General features: G+C 37.9%; 1 long non-coding RNA gene and 2 other non-coding genes across 3 annotated transcripts; 2 read left to right on the top strand and 1 right to left on the bottom strand.

The window, feature by feature from the left end:
• Nucleotides 1-572: 572 nt before the first annotated feature.
• On the bottom strand, nt 573-2,281 carry LOC147752288 (uncharacterized). The gene is made up of 3 exons (XR_015314470.1): nt 2,213-2,281; nt 1,512-1,559; nt 573-1,112 (listed from the first exon to the last, which is right to left on the bottom strand). It is a non-coding gene; the product is annotated as an uncharacterized LOC147752288 (long non-coding RNA).
• Nucleotides 2,282-4,805: 2,524 nt separating this feature from the next.
• Nucleotides 4,806-4,878, top strand: TRNAA-AGC (transfer RNA alanine (anticodon AGC)). Its single transcript has one exon. It is a non-coding gene; the product is annotated as a tRNA-Ala (tRNA).
• Nucleotides 4,879-5,562: 684 nt separating this feature from the next.
• TRNAH-GUG (transfer RNA histidin (anticodon GUG)) lies at nt 5,563-5,634 on the top strand. The gene has a single exon. It is a non-coding gene; the product is annotated as a tRNA-His (tRNA).
• The last annotated feature ends 925 nt before the right edge of the window (nt 5,635-6,559 follow it).

The following is a 6,559-nucleotide window of genomic DNA, read 5'->3' as shown; positions in this document are numbered from 1 at the left end:
CAAAATCAGTGCCCTGAAGTAGACCGCAGCAAATACATATCCCGCTTCATAGTAGTAGCATTCAGGTTGCAGTAATCACCGCAGAAAAGCATTTTCCATTCTATTTCTTTAGGAGAATTTGAAAGCAGTACTAGTGACTACATGGTGGTTCGATGGTACCCTTGTGCAGTGTGGCTTGAGTCTCGTCATTAATCGGTAGGTATGTCTGTCAGGTTGGCCAAGAGGTTGGCTACACTGGCCGTCAGAGGAAGCACGAGGCGACCATGAGACACCCCTCACATGAGTAAGTTGAAGCCAGGAGAAAAAACTTTCCCTCTCAAAGCCGGTATTACCTCGGTAAACTTCATATATAGTCGATTGCTTTGACAGGGCAATTGCCCGAGTCTGTGAGTACCACTTGTCACAAGCACCGACATTCGTGCGTACTTCGCTATGCCAGGATACATAGGTGCCCTCTAACGAACAGCTTTGAATAAAACAGTCCATGAATGTGCCATTTAGACACACACACAACTGCCTGGAGTGATATATTAGTATAAATTAGAGCATCCACAAAGAACTCCTTCACGAGCTTGTTGTTAAGAAAATTTCGTTAAAACGTTGTTAACCATATTGCTGATGGTGCCTAAACTAGATATCTGGGTGTGCTAGCCGTCGTATAGGTATGGAGGCGTCAGTGGCCTCGTTATAGCACGCTAATAAAGCTCCTTTGCCAAGTCTGATGTTACCTCGGCACGTCAGTCTCGTTTCAACAGGTTTGTCTCCATCACTAATTCACTTTCGTTCGTTCCACTCTCATCCGGTATCTCGAAGTCCCAGTACAGGCGGAGGCGCCCGAAATGAAGTGGTTGCAAACGTAGCATATTTCTTTAGACGAATGTATAGAGGCCTTTTTGTCTGTCTTGTGTAACCACAGTACGGGCATGATATCGCTCTCCGTTAAAATTTCTTGAATGGTTTGGTCCTGAGTTATTCCCATGTAGCCGAAATAGTTACGAATGATGTCTTTAACGGGCTATTAGAGCTTGGAGTTCGGTGATCCCTGCTTCAATCGCATTCAATGTGGCTGCGCCCTGACGCCTGCTGCGCGCCGGTCAAAGCGTTAATCCACTCTGCAAACAGAGTTAATGCTTGTCGTATATTTATGTCAGATTCCACTTGATATCAAACAGACTTTTAAATATATAGATACATTTCATACCTTTATAGCCATTATTTATTAGAAAAGCCATTTTCTCTCTCTGCCTTGGTATTACTTCAAATCGTTTTTATTAGGTGGTACACCTACATAGGTATTCCTTATGCAAATGGTAGCCATCTCTACATATTCATACCTATATAGAAAGGCATACACTGAACCCCTCTTCGATGTGTATCAAAGTGGGGTTGCGGTTACACCCGCAATAAAAGAGGGACCGGCAAATATTTTATGGACTTCTTGATATTAAAAGAGAAGTCGTAGCTGAATGTGACGTATTCAAACAACTCTTTTAGTGTAGAGGGGTGCTTACCTGTTCGAGTGTAAAGCTGCGCTTGGAGAACGTGAAGCTTGACGAATCCTTGAGTACAGTAGAACAAGAAAAGACAATGATTTACTATATTAAACACGCAACATGTTTTGCTGTAATATATACCGCTGCTGAGACGTATTAGCATGCGAAAAAAAAGACCTGTAGGAAAGCATGTGAGAAGTCTTTTCGCAAGCATCTCACCTCACTTATGTCTCCATCAGTTAAAAATATCGTAAGGTGCAAAAAATCAAGCACAAAGTTATACATTTTTTTTTAAAATAATGAGGGTATAAAGAGGTACAAAAAAAAAAAAAGTTGAAACTTATTTCCTTTGATGACTTGCACTTAAGTTGACTTTACATTACACTGAGCAGAAAGAATAAGCTTGCGTATCTGACATCCCAGGGAACCTGAAGTGAACTAGCGGTACTAAATAAGTTTCGCATCAAATACATCACACCTCCAAATGTCTAACCATCTTTTTACATATATTTTTTAAGCTGACAGATTAATTTTTAGTAATGCTTATTATTTGGAATATTTATTGGAACTTGAGTACATTATTCAATCACACTTTTCGTGTACTCTGTGTCGCTGGCTAGTTGTTGACCGCAAGGGTTTCTAGGAGGTTTTTTTTCAGTCTAAAGTCTAGCCCTTCCAGCCACTACACATGTTTTTTACTATATGAAAAAAATTCTCACCATCAGCTCTTGAATATAGAAACAGGGGGTCTGGTTCGATTAATGGGATCGAAGTTGGTATTGCTGGACCTATGTACAGTTCCCCAGTAAACCTGTAAAGGTATAGTACCACCTGTACTAGGTATCATACCCAGACTGCGCCGCTCCTTGTAGTCACTGTCATAACGATATACATATATCTATAGTAAAATGGAAATTCAAAATATTATTAAATATACCAGCCACGGCTGTTTAAGCCGATAAACTAAAAATTGTTAGTCACTAAGTAATATGAACCATCTATCTATTGAATATCCAAATATGAAGTCTGGTTTAACTGTTTGCAAGTTCGCACTGTACGTGGAGACTATGAGACCTTACAAATGTTCCAGTTCGGTTTTCGTAGGCACTGTCTTTCAAAGTGAGTACTGAATATAAACAGTTTGGCGGGACTAAACACGAAATCGTCAGCTTTCGCCGTTGACTGTAAGAAGCACAATAAGGGCTGACTTTCCGACTAGATACACGAAAGCTGGCAACCCTTCACATAGCCCCCAAGGTTCCCGCGGCATTTTGTGCGAGCTTACTCCACATACCCATGATGTAACGAGTGACTGCTCTTATAAAGTCGAACGAACTTAATTCTGTGGTTCCGTAAAAGTATTTTGCACTGTACTTAGGAACATCGGAAGTAAACGCAATCAAAACATGTTGGAGGTACACTTCGTTTTGCATTAGAAGAGACCAGCCATTTAAGGCAGTGCAGTACTAAGGCAGTACCGGACATCTGTGTGCTCTGCATGTCGGGCATGAAGGACAGAGTAGAACATACTCTTCTTCACTGCCAGGCACTTAAAGCGGTCAAAGATAAACAGGTACACAGAGAAGTAACAACAAAGGGCAGTAGTAAGGAGATGGTGGATATGATGACAAAGGACAGGACGAACTGGGCCAAAGTTACGGCTTTCTTTGACGATATTATGAAAAGAAAAGAAAAACTAGAAAGGATGAGGCGTAAGAGAATAGTTGAAGGGCAGACCCGAAACAATAATGGGCCCGCACAACACCTAGAATTAACAGAAGTACAGGGAGTATGATTCCCCTCGAGATCTAGAGTTTCTGGTCTAGAGGAAAGCCTGAATGGAAGATGGACTGGAACGGCTCAAAGGGAAGGATGATGAAATAACCGTTCCTGCAAGTCATGGTTTCGAAGCAATATCAAACATATCCTGAACCATGGCCCAAGCTGATAAAGGGGTCCAGGGTTTAGTGGGTGAGAGTCCCACGGTACGGGACAAAACACAATTCAGTGATGTCCGGTCTGCATAATGCATTTGCCCTTAAACTCCAAAAAAAAAAGTACCGGACGTAAAACTCAAAATGTTTATTTTACCAAACGCAGACTTGCAAAAGTACCCTATACGACCTTAATCAAGCTCTGTGTAGTTCCCTGGCCTAAACCAGTATTATTCTTAGTAAATTGGTAGAATCTCTAGCACCATGTGAGCGGGAACTTAGAAATGAACACTATGTGCAAGCAGGCATGTATATATTAAATTTCTTTGTAAAGTAGTCAACTTTGCTTGTAGACAGAAACTGTATAATATTGTAATATAAAAGCTTGCCAACGACATTATAACTTTAACACCACACGGTAAACCAGTAACCACGATTTTCCGATTCTTTAGAAAACGTTCATTGCAAAAAGGCGTAACTCCAAAGCGAATCGATAAGTACGTTTGAAACTGAATCTCCTGGTAAGGCGATTTTATAATATATAGTGATTGATGTATGTAAAACGTAATTTGTTAGCTTTCATCCGTTAATAACGGTGTGTGCCAAACCGAAAATGTATATCTAAGAAGTCTTGATAACCCTTTCACAAAAGTATTTACAATGATCCTACGCCGAATCATTTCAAGAGGCTATAAAATTAACTATGGTAAAATTAAGCTCATATCTTCTATTGGTATCACTGCTTAATCAGATAGCGTTAATGAAAAATAGAAAACACAGATCAATATATAATAATATCTTATAAAATGACTTATTTTGGCTTAGAATCTCTTATAGATTTACATTTTATTTTACAACCTGGTAATTGATCGCCATACTTTCATTGCCGACTGCGCCGAAAGCACCTAATCTCGAAATAGTAATCTCGAACGTGCGCTTTTTTAATAAAAAACAAACAAGTTCTTTAATGCAGTTTAAAGATTTTTGTAACATAACAAGTAAACCTTCAGATTGTCGTTACATGTCTTTAGCGTATTTTGTTATGAGAAATATTTACTTTTCGTTTACTTTCATAATGAATTATTTATTTTACCTGAATTATGACAGTAAAATTAATAAAAATTAATTTATATAAATTCTTAATGACAGTAATAAACCTAACTCTTGAAATACTTGGGTAATAACGTATTGCATTTTTTATTTAATTTAAGTAGAAATATTGCTTTTGAGATCATTTAATGATTTCTAATAAAGGCAGCTTAATCATGTAACCATCTGTAATAACATTTTGCACCGATATCAATTGTACTTTAATTGTATTATCTGATATAGGCAAACAACAATACATAACGCGTACTGAATGTACATTGAGATGTACGGGGGTGTAGCTCAGATGGTAGAGCGCTCGCTTAGCATGCGAGAGGTACGGGGATCGATACCCCGCACCTCCATGTCAACATTTTCTTTTTTTTTTTTTTTTTAAATTTGAAGTTATAAAGCACACATCATAGAGGTCGAATCTAAACCACGCTTGCAATTATCTTCAATTGGAATGAAACATTGACCACATCGCTATATGAAAAAACGACCATAGGCTATATAACCAATTGCTGGGTATTTCCAGATCAAGCCGTGCTTCAAGCACTTGAAATACATGCATTTATGACAACTCGGCCTATTAAGCTTTGTATGCTACCTTATGTTGAATTCACAAATATCAATTACTTCTTGACAAAACGATATTATATTTATCTTTTATTTATTCACACCAGTGGTCCAGTCTACATTCAGATTACGATTATGATGAAAGCTTTTGTGTTGGACTACTGTATGTCGTTGACGCCAAAAATATATTAATTGCCAAGGAACAACTATGCAGGTACGATTTCCAAGAAAACGTATTCTATGGCTTTTCTGTTTTTGTAGTTAATTTGCCAATTAGTATATACTAACAATGCTGTAGAAGGAACTGACGGACATATAATTTCGATATATCGTTATTTGTCTCGCATGTTTTTCTTTAGTTAGTATTAGAAGTTTTCTATGTGAGTATATAAATTAAATTTACCAATTTCTTACTTAGGAAGCTTTTGCTAACTTTTGCTAACGGCCGATGCCCCACGTCTCCGGAGACGGCCGTGATCGTATAGTGGTTAGTACCTTGCGTTGTGGCCGCAATAACCCAGGTTCGAATCCTGGTCACGGCAATGTTTTTCTATTAACTTATAAACTTAGCTTACCGTTTTTTAGATATTTCTACGACATTTTGACCTCGACACCAACTAGTTTCCGCTAATATTATGAGGACAATCTTCATGAGAAGAATAATTTAATCATAGCCTACTGAACCAGGACCGATGCCTTAAGCTGGTTTTGAAAGAACTGGCTTACGGATACCAGCCCAACCAAGTCTGTTGGATATTATCGGGTGTCAGGTTGATCAGCTGGGTAATCACAGCTGCCGCGCAAACTGATCCAGATGCGTAATGACAAGTCTCGCGATGGCACGCGCCGCTCAGACACGATAATGCCGTTTAAAAAACTAAAACGCCAGATCCGTAGTAACGTCTCCTGCAATAAGGCAACTTTCGTTTTCAAATAAGTCGACCTTGCTAACTAGATCTAAAATTGTGTTTTAACTTAGATCAGTTTAAAAACGTATGTTGCGTAGGAAACTGCACATATGTATAGCGTAATAATTCTCATTTTTTCAGGATTGGATTTTGCATTGGAACTTACGTATGTATCAATTTCGCTTATTTCGAAAAAAAATTGTAGAATTCAGAAACTACGCGTTTGAGTAAAACTTTTGCATTATAGGGGGATTGAATTCGCAAAGTGGTCTGATCTATTATGTGGTATCGAGGAATACGCACATATCTATATGTTATTATTATTATATATATATATATATATTATATACATATGTATTATGTCAAAAATAAGGAATTATTCATCATTAAACTTTAGTTTTGTTATATTTATGAAACGAGCATTGATATATCTATATTCATTTCCTTATACGTTACAAATATCTAGTTTGTGGTTCATCAATAACAGATCGAGACGGGCAACATAGAAAACCGTCAATTTTTTTTAGCATATGGTTTGTTTTTTTCTTTTGTAAAAATA

The sequence above is a fragment of the Varroa jacobsoni genome, unplaced genomic scaffold, assembly GCF_002532875.2.
Source record: "Varroa jacobsoni isolate VJ856 unplaced genomic scaffold, vjacob_1.0 scaffold_1352, whole genome shotgun sequence".
NCBI lineage: Eukaryota > Metazoa > Arthropoda > Arachnida > Mesostigmata > Varroidae > Varroa > Varroa jacobsoni.
Note: the sequence above shows the minus strand (reverse complement) of the source record. Positions and strands in the feature narration are given on the sequence as shown.